Genomic DNA, 21,701 nt, shown 5'->3' on the forward strand with positions numbered 1-21,701 from the left:
CTCGTTCCCGAGTGTCGACATGTGTGAAATAAGTGTGCTCTCAATTGTAGAAGTAAATCTATATTTTTGTATTAACACATAGGCAAACTTAATGAGCACATGCGGGTACTGTATGATGGACAATGATAACAGCCAATGAAATGCGTTGAGCTTGACATGCGGTCTGTGCGTAAATGACAGTGTGCAGCTGTCATTAAAGTTTCTCTTTCTACGTTGATTCCAGTAAGAGCCGAACTGACGCCCCACTGTGTATTTATTCCCCCGTAAAGTTAGCATTTATTTCGGTCTAGCACTGGGTATGCAAGCCAGAATCGCTGAACAATTCAACTCTGACAACAGGTCCAGTATTACCCAGAGATAGTTATCAAGCGATTTGCCACCGAGAGAAATATCGCAACGTACCGCGTGTGTCGGTAAGCATGCTAGCACCACGAGTAGAAGGGTCGCCGCCGAGTCAAATGGCAACGCTCAAGAAATTCGACGGACAGGTTCCAGGCCGAGACACACTGCGTGGAGTTGGCTGATGGCACAAGGTGCAACGGAATCTCAGAGCGCAGCGAAGATGCGGAGGTGTGCTTGATCGACAGCAGAGGGCGACACCACAACACGACGCCGAGACAGGCGTTGTACTTCCCCTCATACCCGCAGGCCATCTTTTCTGTGAAAGCGGCTACTGCCAGCGGAGCGACCGTAATGACGTTCTACGAGACAGACCGTACACAATTCCACATTCATGAACATAACAGACTATCCTACTTGCACACAGTAAATGATGAATGTAATGACCAATGTAAAGCGTGTTTTGATGTACAGGCATGGCATGAGAGTCTAGGGCACTGTAATTACGATGATATTCAGAAATTTAAAAAATGTTGTTGATGGTATGACAATCAAGGGCAAAGTAGACAAACCTACCCTACATTGTGAAGTGTGCACTCAGGGAAAATGTATCTACACTAGGAATAGGGAGCCTGATGTGAGAGCCAAAGCAGCTCTAGAGTTGGTACACACAAATCTAGTGGGACCAATAGACCCAAAGTCCAGAGACAGGTATAGGTTTGCGTTATCATTCGCTGATGATTATTCCAGTGCAGTGTTTGTGTACTTTCTAAAAAATAAGAGTGACACAGTGCAAGCAACAGAGAAGTTTCTTGATGACACAGCCCCATACGGGAAAATTAAATGTATCAGATCTGACAATGGTACACAATTCATGGGAAAGAATTACCAGGCACTACTCAGTAGAAATGCAATTAGGCATGAGACCTCAGCACCATACTCACCACACCAGAATGGTACAGCTGAGCGAAACTGGCGAACCCTGTTTGACATGGCGAGGTGTATGCTAATAGAGAGCGAGTTGCCAAAAGTGTTATGGACCTATGCAGTGCAGACAGCAGCTGTAGTGAGGAACAGATGCTTTTACAATCGCACAAAACAGACACCTAACTTAATGTTGACAGGAAAACGGCCTAACATTTCTAGGATGCAAAAGTTTGGGTCAGTGTGTTATGCCTATAAGCATGACAAGAGAGAAAACTAGACTCAAGGTGTGAGAAAGGAATCTTTGTCGGGTACGACAAGAATAGCCTACATGGTCTATTATCCTGACAATGCGAAAGTGCAGAAGCACAGACTGGTTAAGTTTGTGACAAAAACGATTGCAGAGCAGCAGACACAGACTGACATGACGCCTGATGACAATGACTTCGAGGTGCAGAATAGAGCTAACAAGACCAGGCAAAATACTGATGTGAGTCCAGGATGTACTCAGAGCCAGGTCCCAGGAACTAGGCCTGAGGTGAACAGCCAAACACAGACAGGCAAGCCCAGCCATGAGCCTACATGATACCCTTCTAGAGTGAGGAAGAAACCAGGTTATTTAAGTGAATATGTATCTGATGAGGAGAGTGATGATCAGGAACTGATGAACATAGATTACTGTTACAGACTGATGTGTAATGTACCCCTAACATTCAGGGAAGCGGTAACCTCAACTAACTCAAAGGAATGGATTAATGCAATGGATGACGAAATGCAATCGCTCAGAGAAAATGACACATTTACCCTGACCAACTTACCTCAGGGTAAGAATGCAGTGGGGGGTAGATGGGTATATGCAATTAAGAACGATGTTGATGGATCTGACAAATACAAGGCACGGTATGTAGCTAAGGGGTACAGTCAAAAGATGGGTGTAGACTATGAGGAGACATTTTCTCCTACTGCTAACTTGACCAGTATCAGAGTGTTGATGCAAAAAGCAGTGCAGGAAAACCTGATTTTACATCAGATGGATGTCAAAACTGCCTACCTACATGCACCAATAGATTGTGAGATTTTCATGGAACAACCAGAGGGTTACGAGGTGAAATCTAGTACAAGTGAAAAGTTGGTGTATAAGCTAGAAAAGTCATTATATGGGTTGAAACAGTCAGGCAGGAACTGGAACAAAATGTTGCATGCGTATCTGAGTGAAAATTAGTTTTTGCAAAATCCAGCTGATCATTGTGTTTACACAAGGGAAACAAAATGAGAAAGTGATAATTATAATATGGGTTGATGACTTGATTATTGCTGCCAGTGATGAAAATGCACTGGAGGTTGTGAAGGAGATGCTCACAGCAAAATTCAAGATGAAAGACTTGGGTAAATTGAAACATTTTCTTGGTATCGATTTTGACCAGTGCGATAAATGTGTGAAAATGTCACAGTAGAGGTATGTGGAGAAAATGCTAGAAAGGTTTGACATGCAAGATTGTAAACTTGCATCATTAGTGTAATTTAATTTTTGTTCACTCTGTGAATTGAACTACTCTAATGATGCAGAAATGTTGAGTGATGCTAGAAAATACAGAGAGATGGTGGGTAGCCTAATCTATCTGACTACATGTATGAGACCCAATCTAAGTTTTTTAGCAAGTAAACTGTCACAGTACTTTACTGAGCCAACAGAAGAGCAGTGGATTACTGTAAAACATGTACTGCGATATCTGAAAGGCACAATTGACAGAGAGTTGTGTTAAAGGAATTGTGACGACGAGAAACTGTAGATAAAAGCGTACAGTGATGCAGATTGGGCGGCTGACATAACTGACAGACGCAGCACAACTTGTTATTGTATAAGCCTAAATGAAAATGGTCCTTTGGTTTCATGGAAAACCAAAAAGCAGCCCACTGTTGCACTGTCCACTTGTGAGGCAGAGTATATGGCATTAGCCGCAACTACACAAGAGTGTACATATGTACCTAGTACAACTACTAGAAGGTATTGACAGACGTCAGTACGCACCACCTAAGGTCTATGAGGATAACCAAGGTGCAATAGCGTTGGCAAAGAATCCTGTAAGCAGACAGAGATGTAAGCACGTTGACATAAAGTACCACTTTGTAAGGTCAACTGTGAATGATGGAAGAATAAGTCTGGAGTATTGCCCAACAGACCAGATGGTAGCAGATGTGATGACGAAACCCACAACAAAATTTAAGTTGATTAAGTTTGCAAAGTTTATGTTTGGAGAGTAACCATGTAAGTGAAAGGTTACATGATGCAAGGTAGAAAACCTTATGATGTTTTGAGTTAAGAAGATAACAACATGAGAGCAAGCGGGATGTTGACATGTATGAAATAAGTGTGCTCTCAATTGTAGAAGTAAATCTATATTTTTGTATTAACACATAGGCAAACTTAATGAGTACATGTGGGTACTGTATGATTGACAATGATAACAGCCAATGAAATGTGCTGAGCTTGACATGTGGTCTGTGTGTATATACACTCACCGGCCACTTTATTAGGCACACCTGTCCAACTGCTCGTTAACGCAAATTTCTAATCAGCCAATCACATGGCAGCAACTCAATGCATTTAGGCATGTAGACATGGTCAAGACGGTCTGCTGCAGTTCAAACCAAGCATCAGAATGGGGAAGAAAGGTGATTTAAGTGACTTTGAACGTGGCATGGTTGTTGGTGCCAGACGGGCTGGTCTGAGTATTTCAGAAACTGCTGATCTACTGGGATTTTCACACACAACCATCTCTAGGGTTTACAGAGAATGGTCCGAAAAAGAGAAAATATCCAGTGAGCGGCAGTTCTGTGGGCGAAAATGCCTTGTTGATGCCAGAGGTCAGAGGAGAATGGCCAGACTGGTTCGAGCTGATAGAAAGGCAACAGTAACTCAAATAACCACTCATTACAACCGAGGTACGCAGAAGAGCATCTCTGAGTGCACAACACGTCGAACCTTGAGGCAGATGGGCTACAGCAGCAGAAGACCACACCGGGTGCCACTCCTGTCAGCTAAGAACAGGAAACTGAGGCTACAATTCGCACAGGCTCACCAAAATTGGACAATAGAAGATTGGAAAAACGTTGCCTGGTCTGATGAGTCTCGATTTTTGCTGCGACATTCGGATGGTAGGGTCAGAATTTGGCGTCAACAACATGAAAGCATGGATCCATCCTGCCTTGTATCAACGGTTCAGGCTGGTGGTGGTGGTGTAATGGTGTGGGGGATATTTTCTTGGCACACTTTGGGCCCCTTAGTACCAATTGAGCATCGTGTCAACGCCACAGCCTACCTGAGTATTGTTGCCGACCATGTCCATCCCTTTATGACCACAGTGTTCCCATCTTCTGATGGCTACTTCCCAGCAGGATAACGTGCCATGTCATAAAGCTCGAATCATCTCAGACTGGTTTCTTGAACATGACAATGAGTTCACTGTACTCAAATGGCCTCCACGGTCACCAGATCTCTATCCAATAGAGCACCTTTGGGATGAGGTGGACCGGGAGATTCGCATCATGGATGTGCAGCCGACAAATCTGCAGCAACTGCATGATGCTATCATGTCAATATGGACCAAACTCTCTGAGGAATGTTTCCAGTACCTTGTTGAATCTATGCCACGAAGGATTAAGGCAGTTCTGAAGGCAAAAGTGGGTCCAACCCGGTACTAGGAAGGTGTACCTAATAAAGTGGCCAGTGAGTGTAAGTGTGCATCTGTCATTAAAGTTTCTCTTTCTATGTTGATTCCAGTAAGAGCAGAACTGACACCCCGCTGTGTATCTATTCCGCAGTACAGTTAGCATTTATTTCGGTCTAGCACTGGGTATGCATGCCAGAATCGCTGAACAATTCAACTCTGACAACACCGAGACACAACATGACCGCGTATAGAGTGCTCGTACACAGCCGTGACGTCATGCAGAAAAAAAGATGTTTTCCCAAAAAAAAAAAAAAAAAAGATTTTTTTCCCAAGTTTGCCTGGGAACTGGATCATTGGCAGTAGTCTAAAGTACAAAACCACCGGAACACAAGGGCGTGGTCGTACCGCAATTGAGTTTATAGTTCTGAGGGTTTTGTTCGGGACCAAGGCCGGAAAGCACCAGAGGGGAAGTGCCACCAAGCTAACAAGATCCTCCAGAAAGCACAGACTGAGCCAACTGTTGAATGAACGGGTGAGATAAACTAATTTTACCATCGACCCTTTGAACGCTAGAAAAAAGCAGATCCAACAGAGACTCATGTCACACTCATCTAGCACAACACGGAAAGTTGAAAACCAGGCAGCAAGAAGTTCGACCTACTTGCTGCATGCCAGAGACATCGGCAGACAAAGAGACGGATGCCAGACACACTGGCAATGTGGATAAGTGGGTGAAGAATGTGTCCGACAGACAACTCACCCAGGTGGAGAAACATATCCTTGCTAAGGGGTTGAATTTTGCTGTCAGGCCGAGGGAAATCCTGTTTGTGGAACTGATCACAGCCACGGAATCAGCAATCTGTACCACCGACATCGCGGACCCAGAAGCGGAGCAACTGCGGACAAAAGTTTCAGCCTGCCTCAGCAATGTGAAGGCACTGCCGTCCAACATAAGTAGAGATGAGAGGATGCATTCACTACTCTCAGTAAGGACAATAACATCATCATCCTTCTGGCAGACAAAGGCAGATGCACTGTTGTATTAAACCAGACAGACTATCATGAGAAAGTTATGATGTTACTTAGCGACATGAATACTCATGAGCCCCTGAAACGAGATCCAGGCAGTGATTCCAAGAAAAAGGTGACAGATTGTCTGAAGCTGTTAGAACAGGACAATACTATTGACAGAATCTTGTACCACAGATTATACCCAGTGGAAGTTACACGTAGTCTGTGTGGTTTACCTAAGATACATAAACAGGATGTGCCGTTACGGCCTATTGTTTGTATGATTACCTCAATGACCTGTAACATCTCTAAGTTTCTGCCATCTATTCTTAAACCCGTTGGTAGGCAGTAATGAACATTAAATTCAGAACACTATGGATTTTGTGGATAAGGTGAGCGACATCATTATGGAGGGGGATGAAACAATGGTGTCTTAATGATGAAAAGTCTCTCCATATGCGTTCCTGTTGATGAAGCAGTGGAGGTAGTGCGTATGAAATTATAAAACGACCCCATCCGTAGCAATAGGACCACCCTTAACACTGACCAAGTGTGTCTGCTCCTGAAGCTGTCTTCAGTCCATGTACTTCACATACAGGGGGCACTGCTACAGGCAGAGGCATGGGTGTGCTATGGGTTCCCTAGTCTCAGCTACAGTGGCCAACTTGTATATGGAGGAAGTGGAAAAGAGGGCTCTGATGACCTATCCAGGCACACCACCTAGTCATTGGTTCAGATTTGTGGACGACATGTGATTTAAAATTAAACCTCAGGACGTGCCACATTTTACCCACCACATTAACTTTGCGGACAACCACATCAAATTCACCAGGGAGGATGTGAAAAATGACAGGTTAGCCTTCTTAAGACTGTAAAGTTGCAGTTGGTGATGGGGGACATTTGATTGTTGATGTTTACCGTAAACCAACACATACTGATCAGTACTTGAGGTTTGACTCTCATCATCCACTGGAGCACAAACTAGGAGTCATCAGGATGCTGTACCACCGAGTTAATGTCTCCACCGACACAGCAGCCAGGGAAGGGGAGAAATCCCACATTAAACAGGCCCTGGTTAAGTATGGTTATCCTAACAGGGCGTTTGTCAAAGCCAGGAAGACGCCCAAACAGTGCACCAGCCGTAGAGCGCTCGTACACAGCCGTGACATCATGCAGAAAAAAATAGATTTTTCTGGGCTTTGACATTTTAAAAAAAAGATTAAAACCCCATGACTTAAAAATATACAACACAAAGAGTAATAATTGACCATGGTTATAGCTGCAGGTGGCCTGTAAACAGTTTTACAGACGTCTCTTTTACAATGGTGGTCTATGGGGGAAATGCTATTTGGGCCGCAGGGGATTTTTCGCTGCAATACCACGAGTGACCACTGGAAAAAATTGGCTGCAAGGCTGAGCGGCTGCGCCGTATCCATCCACCCATCCATCTGAACCGCTTATCCTGCTCTCAGGGTGGCGGGGGATGCTGGAGCCTATTCCAGCAGTCATTGGGCGGCAGGCGGGGAGACACCCTGGACAGGCTGCCAGGCAATACCAGGGCCGACGCACGCACGCACACACACACACACACACACACACACACACACATTCATACCTCTGGACAATTTAGTACGGCCGATTCACCTGACCTACATGTCTTTGGACTGTGGGAGGAAACCGGAGCCCCCGGAGAGAACCCACGCAGACATGGGGAGAACATGCAAACTCCACACAGAGGACGACCCGGGATGACCCACCAAGGTCATCCCGGGTCCTTCTCGCTGTGCGGGGACTGCGCTAAGCACTGCACCACCGTGCCACCGCGCAATATCCAGTTCTACTATAATACATCCATGGTCTATACCCATCTACAGGTCAGTGGCCACTCTTTCAAGGATGAGGATGTGCACATCCTTGATAGGAAGGAACGCTGGTTTGAATGGGGAGTCAAAGAGGCCATCTATGTGAAGAGGGAACGACCATCCCTGAACTGATGGGGGGGGGGGCGTCTAAGAGTACATCTGTCGCCATCTTACAATGCTGTGATTGCAACCATTCTCAAGTCCTCTGTGAATAGTACACGTGGCCATTGTAACTCTAGTTAATGCTCATGGCAATTTGCATAGGAAACCGATCATTGTTTTTGGTCGTCAGTTGAGACTGAAGAGGTCACTTAGATGAGTGATGAAACGTTTCTCCCCCAATAAAAAGTGTCCAGATGAACTGGTTCACCTTTCTGTGATGGCTAAATACATAGTTTTACTTTTACTATCACCAAACAACTAGCAGGAGCTAGCAAAAAGTTAACATAGTTAACACTATCTATAAGTCACAAAGGAAAAATGTTAAATGCAGAAAGCTTACATTTGACTGTTGGTTGATTAAAAGAAATCCATAACTTACATACTGACTCCTGCTAGCTGTTGCATTCCCAAGATAAATAGTAGGACGCATCAGCATCAGACTTCAAAACTAATTTCTTGTTAAAACCCATTGACTTTTGCATTAGGTTATGGAAACACTCCTCCCTGAAATGAGCAGTGCAGATACGCAGTCCCTCCAGGTGTGTGGGCAAGGTGTGCCTGATGTCTGTAAATGACATCTGTAAATACCATTTCAGCAGTGTAGTGGGATTTTTTTGGTAGTGGAAGGAAGCTCCAGGGTCCGGTTGACATCCAAAAATGGCACTCTGCCATGTTTGCTGTCAAAACTTTTTCAATACTAATACAGACTCGCTCTCTGTACTGACAAATCCTCTCTGCGCAGGCGGTTTCGGGTGTCTCTGCCCGCATTGCATTTGCATATTAGACAGGGATTGTCTTCCGGATTTGTGACGTACCAAATCTAGCTTGCCCCGGATACGTTGAATCTCAGATTTTAGGGAGGTGTACAGACAGCTGCTTCAGTGGAGGAATGTGAAAACACCGTTCTAGTGACAAACTTAACTTTGCACAGATGTCAGTCAGTATGGTCAGGGCCAGACATTTTAAAAGACATAAACATAAGAAAAATACATATTTGGGTGGAAGGGCTTTTAATTATCTTAGTTTGTGTAAAGAATACATGATTTACAATATTTTGCTGACCTTGCAACCCAGATGGCTAAGTTAGAAATAGGTGAAAAAAACGGTGCAAGAACATCCGCTTTGTGCAATTTACAGATAATATATAAATGAAACTACAGCCTATTCTGCATATCAGAGCACACGTCCACAGCTTCAAGAAGCATACAAGTACTTCGCTTTACTTGGAATTAGTAAAACATGTCTTGCAAAGCCTATTTCAAAGCCTAAGATACTGCCCATGTGCCACAGTTTCCAGCAAGTGTTTTGCACGCAACCAGGGGTATGAGCATGAGCAACAACACCAAGAAAGTGATGAGGACAGCACTCTGCAAGGTACGATCGTCAGCCTCATCAGCCTATGTTGAAATAAAAAACAAAACAAAAAAAAACTTGTAGCTTGCCCAGAGAAAGGTGTGGGCTACTTCACGTGCATTTCCAATATAGTTTGAATTTAAGTGGTGTTCATATTTTTTGTTATTCAGCCACTGTTCGTGGGTCTGGTGGACCCGCTGCATTTTTGAGTTTTTTTTATTCAACACAACCAAACAATTTTACATTAAATTACTCAACAGATGTTTACTTCATCCCAATTAAAAGATATATAAACAGCATATATGGTTAATATTTGCCCTTTACCTTTGTTAGATCACATTTATGAATAAAAGTGCTACTCGTTTTTAGTTTTTTTTTAATAAAATGTAATAAAATTCAACTCAATTATTGTCAAGATATTAGGGGGAAAATATGTTTATCTTGAACAAATTCACAAATGAAGCAAGGTTTTTCATAACTATTGATTTTTATTTCTTTGAACTTCATTAGAAATTTAACACATTCAGGTCAGTTTACACAACACAAGCTGAATGTAACCAAGACAACACATCAGCCCCATTGAACACGTTGCCTTTTCATACCAGCCTATACAACACATGAGGGGCAGAGTTTTGCTGTGTGTATTGCATATATACGTCTTGCACTTAATGCATGTATATTGTGTCTTTCTGTCCATCTTGGGTCCACACACTTCACAGTGCTTCTTTTTGTTGCTGCTGGCCACAACCTAGAATAAGGAAATGATCAGAGGTTTTACCAACAACCCCCTCTCTCTCTCTCACACACACACACTACAATCAGAAAAAGTGTCAGACATATACTGCAACAGCATCACACTTACTTCAGGCTCTGCAGATGGTGGTTCTTTAGGTCGGGTGGATGGGGCACCAGCATTCTCCTCCTGAATCCTCCTCACGATGTCTGCAGAGGCTGGGGTTCTTGGAACATGTTGTCTTCACTGGATTTGAGGTCTCACCAGTGCCTTCCCCAGTTCCTGGAGAAAGAGGTGTCTCCTCTGGAGCTTTCCTTTGTTCCACTCTGGGTTCAGTGCCATCCAGATGACAAAAGCGTTGTACGATGAGATGTCTAATATGTCAAAGAACATCACCAGTGGCCAGCGTAGGGTCCTCCTTTTGCAACTGTAGGCAGTCACCAGCTTGTCCATGTTGTCCACCCCTCCTTTTGTGGCATTATAATCCAAGATGATCTCTGGTTTTTGACGCTCCTGGCCACAGATTCTCACACCCCTGTGTAGTGTACTCATGAGCACTACATTCTTGGCTTTCTTTGGCACATAGGATACTAGGGATGCGTCAGCCATGAACGCAAACTTGGACGAGTTGACAGGCCTGTTCTTTGTAGTCAGCAGCTGGGGTGGCAGCTCAGACTTGTTTTTCCGTATTGTTCCCACCATGGTCAGCTTCCTCTTTAGGAGCTCCTGTCCCAGTTTGTGCGAGGTAAAAAAAAAATTGTCACATGTGATGATGTGTCCACTGAGTCCCTGAGTCATGTCCAGGACAACTCTCATTCCTTGATTTTTCTCAGGGGCTCCTCCATCAGGCTTCCCTGTGTAGACTTGTAAGTTCCAAGCATATGATGAAGTGGCATCACAGGCAGCCCAGATCTTTATTCCATATTTTGCAGGTTTAGATGGTACACTGTCTAAAGGGGCAGCGGCTCCTGAATGGCATCAGCTGCTCATCAATGGTGACATTAGGCCCAGGGTTGTAAAACATGGGGAGGCGGTGCACCCACTTGTCCCACTGTCCTGATGGCAGCTAGCTTGTCTCTCTGTCGTCGAGCTGGCCTGTCATCTCAGTTATCAAAGCAGATAATCCTGGAAATTATGTGGAAGTTTTCCAGAGACATTGTTGCACGGAAAAGTTTTCTGCCAGTTTCTGCATCCCACAGGGATTCTGTGGATTCCCCTTTGGACCTGAAAACTCCAGCAAGGATAAGAACCCCAAAGTAGGCATGTAAATGGATTTGGTCCATCTCCTTCCACTTCTCTCCAAAAACACGCCTTCCTTCTAAATTAGTGCATTTCAGAATAATTTTCTGAATGGAATGTGGGATGAAAAACTCAAAAGAAGACTTGATGTCCTGCACATGAGTAACCGCCATCCGTGTTGGCCCTGGTTGCATCCTTATCACATTGGCAGCCATGCGGGGTGGCTCATTTCTTGGGCAAGAAGACCATTGAATTTCACCATTTTTTGACATCCATATTTGTTCATTTGTTAGCTGCTGACGAGCTGGTCTTGGGGCTGGTCCTGTGGCTCGCCTTCATTTTGGAACTGGCTGATGCCCAATCTCATCCTCTTCTTCAAAGTCATTGTCAGACTCTGCATTTTCAGAAATGTTGATCCTCACATTCTGAAACCCCTCCCTCTACATCATTGTCAAAAGGTTCTCCAAGGCCCTCTGAACACAGAATCTTTTAGCCATCTTGATCAGTTGTGATAAGGAACGACACTGGCTAAGCCAAATGTATAGTGTCTGGCCCCCGATTTGAAGCTGGAAGAGAGTATGAGAAAATAAAGATTGGTTGCTTGAAGATGGGGGTAAAATGTGCGGGAATGTGCGAGCAGGCAGGTGTTGGTGCTTGTGCAACCTTGTGCGGGAACAGTGGGGGCAGAAACACAAAACTCCCACACACACAGTAACAGAGGGCCCAGACAGGAGGAGGACAGAGTGAAGATACACAGGACCTATAATTTCCACACTTTTATTAGCCGTGGGTCCAGTGGACCCAAACATCCTGTATGTAATATAAATGTGTAGGGGGTGTACGGTGTGTGGTCACTGAAAACGTGTTCTTATATTTGGTCTTCACAAAAAAATGAGCCAAGGCCAATGAGTCTGAGTTTGAAAAAATAATTAATTGTATCATTCTTCTTTTGGTAAAAAATGAAAACGGGTCCCACAGACTCGGAACAAAACACAAGGGTTTTAAGGTTACTCTACATTTTCATGATTCTGTCCTGTAATATACTTGGTGATACATGGTAGATTGTGGGTGTATGTTTTTGTCTGTGAGAGTAAAATGGGTCTTGTGTTTGTGTTACAGATAACATTGATGAAGAAGATTTCAAGCTTTTCCTGAGTGCCAGTGACACAGTCTTCAGATGATGAAAGCTGCTATGATCAGGAGAATTTTTTTGTAGAAGAGGATCTGCTTTAAGATACTGACATTTTAGGAGAGGAATATACAGATGCAGATGGGTTCCCTGAAGACAGCTCTGCATATTTGATGGTGAAATTGTTTGCAGTTATGCTTTTGGCATGGCAAGCTGCTTTGAAAATATCACATCGTGCAGTCTTTGCACTCTTGTAGTGTATAAGACAGTTCATTTGGCTCATAGGACATATTCTGTGCATTAATACACTCAGTGAGCTGGCTGGAAGGATCCCCCGGACTTTACATTCACTCGGGAAATGGACTAACATGAGCAGAGACAGCTTTTGTCAGTATATACTATATCACGTGTATAGCAACATATATACTTGAGAAATCAAACACAATCACCAGAACTGGTTCAAAAATCAGCAACACACGTGGCTATATTCCTTTCCCCAAACACCCACAAAAGAAATTAAGAAAAAAAATGTGGGACTGCTTTGATGAGGAAGATTATTAACTGGAGTGGTAAAGAATACCTATCGCATACGAGTCTACTGTTACAAGAAGGTGACTCTGTCTTTTGTGAGAAGGTCTGGACTTTTGGAGAAGTGTGAACAATGACAACAGAGACACCAGAATATGCCTGACTCTGTCATGGGGGATGTGTATGATGGGAAAATCTGGCGGGACTTTCAATGTTTATGGACAACCGTTTCTTGCAGTACCTAATAATTTTGTACTGATGAATATTGACTGGTACCAACCCTTTAAGCACTCATATTTATGCAGTGTCATATATCTTGTTTTGAATTTGCTGAGAGGAACCATTCAAAGATAAAAATATGATTTTAGTTGGAGTGATACCAGGACCTCAAGAACCCAAAATCAACATTAATGCATACTTTGAGCCCTTGGTCGATGACCTCCGAGAACTGTGGGAAGCAGTTATCATGATGGACTCTTCACCCTTGGAATGCCTGGTTTACAGGACCACCATTTTTAGTTAAGACAAGTCAATTTTATTTGTATAGCCCAATATCACAAATTACAAATTTGCCTCAAGGCACCATTTACACTTTGTTTTGCTTAAAAGGCTTGATTAGGAATCCAGACTATATATACTATGTGGTTTGATTTTGTATAAGCCCACATTATTATCTGCTCAAGGGTCATCTCATATGATAGGCTTAAAATAGCTACTTGCAAACATTTTTGTCCAAGTTTGTTGAACTGTATGGACCCCTTCATTGCACCCCTAACATGCACTTACCTTACATTTAAAAGACTGCATGTTAGATTATGGTCCTGTCTCTGCTTTTTGGTGTTTCTCATTTGGAATGTTGGGACAGTACCATAACAACAACACAAACATTGAGGCATTTTCAACAAAATCAGCAGCCCCAGATGCCACTGCAAAGTACCAATGCTGGTGAATTTATTAACATCCTGTCCACGAAAGATGTGGGTTCCTTATCAAGTCAAGTCAAATTTATTTTTATAGCCCAATATCACAAATTACAAATTTGTCTCAAGGGGCTTTACTTTACAGCACCACAACATCCTGTCCTTAGACCCTCACATCGGATAAGGAACAACTCCCTAAAAATGTAAAAAAAAAAAAACCTTTAACAGGAAGAAAAAAACAAATTGGATTACTCCATGACACCACTGATGTACGTAAAACAGTATTCATGTACATCATCTGCAAAACTTCTTTTGCCATATGTGGACATGGTCAAAGCATTAACCTCATTTCAGAACGTTATATTAACAGACTCTGATAGACACACTTTGTTGTCAATGTACAAAAATGTATATCCTGACAGTTCAGTCTCACAGGTTGGCCAATTAGCAAAGGTTTGCAGTACAGTAAGAAGCCTTGGGTTAAATCATAGAATATGATTTAGCAATTGAAACCTTGAAACTCCAGTTATAAGACCAACTTTTAACAAACTGTAAAGCACTCTGAAACCTTTTAATCACACTTTTATCTTCCCCCCTCTTCTCCAGATTACCCCATCATCTAGATATAGTGAAGCACTTACATAACTATTTATTACTACAACTCCTACTTAATAATCATAATAATAACAATAATAAACATTTTATTTAAAGGTGCCTTTCCTGACACTCAAGGTCACCTTACATCAAATACAATAAAACAAAGCAATAAAAAACATTTGTGCAATCAACAACAAAACACAAAAGTACTAGAGCATACATCCATCAGGAAGGAGTTAAAAAAAAAAACAACAAAAAATACTTTGGGCTGCTCAACTTAGGGGTCGCCATAGCGGCTCATCCGTATCCATTTCTTCCTGTCCTCTGCATCTTCCTCTGTCACACCAGCCACCTGCATGTCCTCTGTCACCACATCCATAAACCTCCTTTTTGGTCTTCTTCTTTTCCTCTTGCCTGGCAGCTCCATATTCAGCATCCTTCTCCCAATATACCCAGCATCTCTACTCTGCACACGTCCAAACCATCTCAATCTTGCCTCTCTTGCTTTGTCTCCAAACCGCCCAACCTGAGTGGCCCCTCTAATATACTCATTCCTAATCCTGTCCTCTTTCATCCTCTCAATGAAAATCTTAGCATCTTCAACTCTGCCACCTCCAGCTGCACCTCTTGTCTTTTCGTCAGTCCCACCGTCTCCAAGCCATACAAGCTGGCCTCACAACCGTCTTGTAAACCTAACTCTTGACAGTCTTCTCCACCCACTCCACTCTGCCTGCGCTCTCTTCTTCACCTCTCTCCCACACTCCCCGTTACTTTGAACAGTTGACCCCAAGTATTTAAACTCATCCGCCTTCGCAACCGCTACTCCTTGCATCCTCACCACTCCGCTGTCTTTCCTCTTGTTAACACATATGTATTCCATCTTGCTCCTACTGACTTTCATTCCTCTTCTCTCCAGTGCATACCTCCACCTCTCCAGGCTCTCCTCAACCTGTTCCATACTCTCACTACAGATCACAATGTCATCCTTGAACATCATAGTCCATGGGGACTCCTGTCTGATCTTGTCCGTCAACCTGTCTATCACCATTGCAAACAAGAAAGGGCTCAGAGCCGATCCTTGATGTAATCCCACCTCCACCTTGAACCCATCCGTCATTTCTACTGCACACCGCACCACTGTCACACTGCCCTTATACATATCCTGCACCACTCTTACATGCTTCTCTGCCACTCCTGACTTCCCCATACTATACCACACCTCTTCTCTCAGCACCCTGTCATACGCTTTCTCTAAATCCACAAAGACACAATGTAACTTCTTCTGACCTTCTCTATAATTCTCCATCAACATTCTTAAAGCATACATCGCATCTGTAAACAGATCTGGGCTTGGGACCGGCACAAAGAATGCACTGGCTTGTGCATCCTCAGAGGCTGGGTTACTCATATCTCTATTTACATCCCTAAATACATTGTTTATCATAATATTGAAAAGGATAGGGCTAATTACACTTCCTTGAGGAATTCCATTTTCTATTTCAAACTCACTGGAGGCATAACTGATCCCACTATAACCCTGAAAGTAAGATGTTATATAAAAAAAAAAATCCAATATCCTGTTATACATCCTTCCTCCAATACCAAGCTGACACATTTTAATTAGTAGCCCTTCTGTCGACATAGCACCGTATGCCTTTTCAATATCTAAGTATACAACTGACATTACCTCTTTCCTAAGAGGTTTTTTCTACATCATTACTCATCTTCACTAAAGCATCTATAGTGGAGTCCGCGGTGGCGTAGCGGTCTAAGCATCGGCTTGGTGTCGATGCAGTTGCCCACTGGGGACTGGGGTTCGCGCCCCGGTCTCGTCAGATCCGACTATGGCCGGACTCGATGAAACAGCAATCATTGGCAACGCTGTCTTCGGGAGGGGGGCGGAGTCGGCTTGTGTTCGTCATGTGAATGCGTCTCTGTGTGTGTCGGAAAAACAGTGGTTCGGCTTGGATTCGCCTTGTCACGAAAGTGGGGAGGCGTCTCCTTCGAGACTGCCGGCCGGAGAGAAGCAGTTGGCGAACGCATGCAATACAAGGGTGGGTGTTTGAATTAAAATAGGGATCAATTGGCCACTAAATTGGGAGAAAAAAAAGGGGAAAAATCAGAAATAAATTAAAAAAAAAAAAAGCATCTATAGTGGATCTACCTCTACAGAATCCACTTTGACATGGGCCTAGCAATCCGTTATGCTCTAAAATGTAAACTAGTCTTTCAGAATCATCTTTTCCATTAATTTACATAAATGTAATGTTAAAGCTATAGGTCTATAGTTACTTGCATTAGCTGGGGGCCGTGCCTATAGTCCCCGGGTCCTATATTCCCCGGGTCCTATGGTCCCCATCGGGGACCATAGGACCCTTTCGAAAAAAAAGGGTCCCATATTCCCCGTTTTCCCCTAAAAAGGTCCTATAATCCCCGTTGCAATAGACACCGGGGAACATAGGACCCTCTTTTGGAAAAAGGGTCCTATATTCCCCGCTGTTTCCAGGGGAACATAGGACCTTTTTCCAAATAAAGGGTCCTATATTCCCCGCTATTGCCAATCGAGGAACAAACCGGGGAACTTAGAACCCTTTTTGCAAATTATTTCCTTAACGGGTCCAAAATAATAAAAACCTGGGTCATGGCTGAGTTGTAGGCTACGACAATCTATTCCTCCGCTGATTAAATTAGGCCGTATTACCATTGTTGGCTGTTGTATATCGCAGGCCACCTTGAGTGCGTATCCAAATTCGGCCTATAGAGGAGGTTGTAATTTGCTTTATTGTTATTTCTTACCAAAATGTACTGCAGTAGGCCTAGTTAGTTGGCTCTCCGGCTCAGCATGGACAGTCGGCAATCAACGCAAGTTTGTCTTGCAGTAGGCCCGCCTACCAGTATAACCAGTAGCCATTTCCACCTTCGCTCAGAGTCCAGTTTGCACAGCACTGGACACTTCAGCCACTTTCTTGTTACTTTGCAGATCGTTTTCCATATTAAATCACTTGGCAGACTTTCTTTCAAAAAGACTTTAATGATGAACTTTTTAGGCAGAGAACTTAGACCAGGACTTGAAATTTAGGACCAACACAAAGCATCCATCAACGGGGGCCGCCTACCTTACACAATAGGCTAATTGCCTAATAATAATAATAATAATATGTGCTTCTCAAAAAACTAAAGGCTTGTGGAGGTGCTAAACCAAAAACATGAATCAAAGACGAACATCAAAGGATGTAAGGTAACACTCACCAAATGGTAAAAAAATAACAGAGGCAGTCCTCTATTTCACCATTTTATTGTCTGGCATCAGTCATTAAGGTTTCTGAAGAAGACCACCCGGCCAAGTTAATGACTGATGCCAAACAATGAAATGGTAAAATAGAGAATTGTGTCTTTTTTTTCATTTGATGAGTGCTACCTTACATCCTTTGATGTTCTTCTTTAATAATAATAATAATAATAATAATAATAGTAATAATATCAATAATAATAATAAGAAATAATACATAATAATAATAACAGCCTAATAATAATAATGATAATAATAATAATAGCCTAATTATAAAAGAGGCCTAATAACAAATAACAATTACAGGCATAATACTATCAATAGTAATGCTGATAATAGGCTATTAATAACAAAATGCTTCTAGTAAAAGCTTGGCTGAAAAAGGGTTGGTCTATGGCAGAAGCCCCCAGAAAAGGCATGGTCTAAAACAAAAATCTCCAAGGCCTAACTAGCCTAACGTTAAGGCTTTTTTCTTCTTCAAAAAATCAAAATGAGTAGTCCTAGTCCATTAGGCTACTCAACAAAGAGGGGCTAAAACCCTGGATTTGACATTGCCGACGCTGCAGGACCCTTTGCGCATTATAGATCCTTCTGATTGGGACTGTTGGCTCCCTCGCAACTTCTGCAACCACCCCCTGTCGGAATTCTGCACGGTGCACCATTTCTCCGTCAGGGGGATGCACGTGTTCCCCAACATCGTGCACAATAATGTTAGCATCCACGTCCTCCACTTCAAATCTATTTGTGATCAGTGGCACTCTACAGTTCCATCTCCAGCACCTCCATCTAATGGTGTCTTGATTAGTGTGGTGCTTCTGATATCTGAAGTTCTCATGTACCAACACTTTGCCCCCTCGATCACCATCCATAACTATCGCCATTGTTTGTCTTCTTGTAGGCTAGTAAGCACATGACAGTGAGTCCACGAGTTATCACCGATAACAACCGATTGTTGCAAATTGTTGCAAGTTGGCGGGCGGTTTAGACATTGGTGAATTTTGATCATGTGGTTTAGAACGCCAGGAAACTTGCGTGCAGATGACCACACATCCACGACAAGTCTTAAATATTTCCAAACTCGAAATCATGTGTGCATTTGGCTATTTATAAATTATTTTTCGAGCAATATGTGTTTTGTGATTCAGCTTTAGCGTTGTTGATTACCCTTTCATTCATATTTTGTCAAAAAGGCGTATTCATTAGCCTAGGCCTATGTCCCGTTATTTCTGTAGCATACAGCATCTTAGAATCTTAAGAGACCAGGCAGATATTGTTATTATTTTATTGTTATTACCATGCTATATTAGCCTACTTTATAATTATAAATATTTCAATTATCCAATTTTTAGCATTTCTAATATAAGGCTATATTGTTATTATTATTATCATCATCATCATCATTATTATTATTATTAGGCTATTATTATTATCATTACAATTATGATGCTTAAAGGGCCTTACTGAGCAGATGGTTTCTATCTAATATCTGTCAGATGCTTTTCCCAATAAGCTGGTGTGGTTATGATGGGAACGACGGCTTTCTAGGGAACATAGAAGAAGTGGGTCGGAATTGGCCTATTGTCGGTATCAGCCAGCTTTTGCAGGAGTCTATCCCTGGTACAATGCGCTAGACCTCTGGGAGATGGACTGCTGAGGACGGAACACAACACCTATCCTCAGCTCCCAGCACTTCTCGCGCAATGTGCTACTCATACGCTGAGTTGGCGGCACCCGGGATCGAACTCACGACCTTGCGATCCATAGGCGAGAGCTCTACCGACTGAGCTATGCCCGGGTACAGTTGCTCAAGGAACATAGGCTTACTATATTACATTCAGACACAGACGAGCCAGCTCACCTACTCGGCGAGGCGCATTTTCCTCGATAAGTGACACATTTCACGCATAAATATCAGAGAACTACCGGGGTGGGTTATGCGCCCAAATATAGGCTATAGCCTAATAAGTTGAAATTGGTGTAGTGTCGAAAGTTTCCACATACTTTAGCCAACCTGGACTTTGTGAATTCGTTTTTGTGATATAAAAATAGAAATCGTATGATTCATTGTCTTCTTAATAATCTGCCCTAAATAATGCATTATTGAAAATGCACTTTTTGCGCCAAACAGCGTCAAACCTGCTGACCGGGGAACATAGGACCTTTCTTTATAAAAAGGGTCCTATGTTCCCCGGGTGCCCTAGGGGAACATAGGACCCTTTTTATAAAGAAAGGTCCTATGTTCCCCTGCACATACAAAACGGGGAACATAGGACCCTTTTGGGGAAAAGTGGGGAATATAGGGCCCTCTGTATACAAAAAGGTCCGCTATTCCCCGGTCTCATACAAAGCGGGGAACATAGGACCCGGGGACTATAGGACCCGGGGACTATAGGGAGGACCCCCATTAGCTGGATCCTTACTGGGTTTAACAAAAGGAGGCATCAGAAGGAGTTTTCCTAGGGAGTTTTCCTTCGTTCCAGATCTTGTTAAACAAATTCAGGATATTATTCAAAATATTATCAGATAAGTATTGCATAACATAATTTATCTTGTCCAAGAGCAGTATAACCACTACCAGCCAGAGCCCTTTTCCGCTCAGAAATTGTAAATTCTAAATCCAGACAAGAACCCATTCTAACTCTGATCCTGTTCACCTCAGGGTTTTCTCTTAATATCTCTCTTTTCCTCTGTCTATGTCTGTCCTCAATATGATTTCCACTGTGCACAACTGCAAACATTTTTCCCAAGCAAATTATCCTTTTCCTCATTAGTTATCACTAATTGTTTAGTATCAACTAGAACAAGAATTTATACAGATGTTCTTTTCCCGTTCATTTTCTTTAACATTGTCCATACCTCTTGTAATTGGATTTACCCTTCTATACTTGAACAAAATTGCCTCCATGCATTTTTTTTTTTGCTGATTTAATAACTTTCCTAGCCCTAGCTCTCTTTCTTTGATAATCAGTAACATTTACTGGATTTAATTTTTTTCCCACCATTTTAAAAGATTGATTTCATTTAAGAGGAGAGGAATGAAAGTCAGTATGAGCAAGACAGAATACCTATGCGTGAATGAGAGGGAGGATAGCAGAATGGTGAGGATGCAAGGAGTAGAGGTGGTGAAGGTGGATAAGTTTAAATACTTGGGGTCAACTGTTCAAAGTAACGGAGTGTGGAAGAGAGGTGAAGAAGAGCGTGCAGGCAGGATGGAATGTGTGGAGAAGAGTGTCAGGAGTGATTTGTGACAGAAGGGTACCAGCAATGGTGAAAGGGAAGGTTTACAAGATGGTAGTGAGACCAGCTATGTTGTATGATTTGGAGAAGGTGACACATAATTAAAAAGAAAAAGCTTAGCCTATATACTACGCTTTGATTAAAAGCACTTTATGAATACATGTATTATTTACCAAAGGAAGATAATGTGATGTATGGTATTAAGTATTTGTGCATTGGCAGACTATGGTGAAACAGAAACCAGCATGCACTAGATGCAGACACAGTACTGAAGAACTCACGAGATAAATGGAAGGTAGGAGTGCTGGTTACAGGCTCCCCACTGCAATAGCTGCTGCTGCTACTCTGTGGTAGTGGAGAAGACGACCTCTCGGGTAAATCCGACTCATCGGGCTCCTGTGCGGTCTCCTCCAAGTCGTCCTCCGCATCCTGCACACTCTCTAAAGAGGGCACAAATAAAGATGACTTAAAATCCAAGTAAACTTTAACTTCTGAAAATCCACAGGTCGACGTGGCTCAACACGGACGTTCACACCCATCTTGCTACACAGGAAATTAGCTTTAACTCACCTGAGACAGGAGTGCTTAATCCGACGTCCACACCATGCTGTACGGCTTGAGATAATGGACCGGCGTCCAAGCAGCTCCTCCAATATATCTAAGAATGGGCAAGAAACAGGACTGTGGCCACTGGTGGAGTTATTTGT

The 21,701-nt window shown here is 42.8% G+C and overlaps 1 pseudogene; it reads right to left on the reverse strand.

Annotated features, from left to right (window-relative positions):
* Nucleotides 1–422: 422 nt before the first annotated feature.
* On the reverse strand, nt 423–21,533 carry LOC130109626 (piggyBac transposable element-derived protein 4-like; annotated as a pseudogene).
* Nucleotides 21,534–21,701: the final 168 nt, after the last annotated feature.

This window comes from Lampris incognitus, chromosome 1 (genome assembly GCF_029633865.1).
Source record: "Lampris incognitus isolate fLamInc1 chromosome 1, fLamInc1.hap2, whole genome shotgun sequence".
In the NCBI taxonomy this organism is placed as follows: Eukaryota; Metazoa; Chordata; class Actinopteri; order Lampriformes; family Lampridae; genus Lampris; species Lampris incognitus.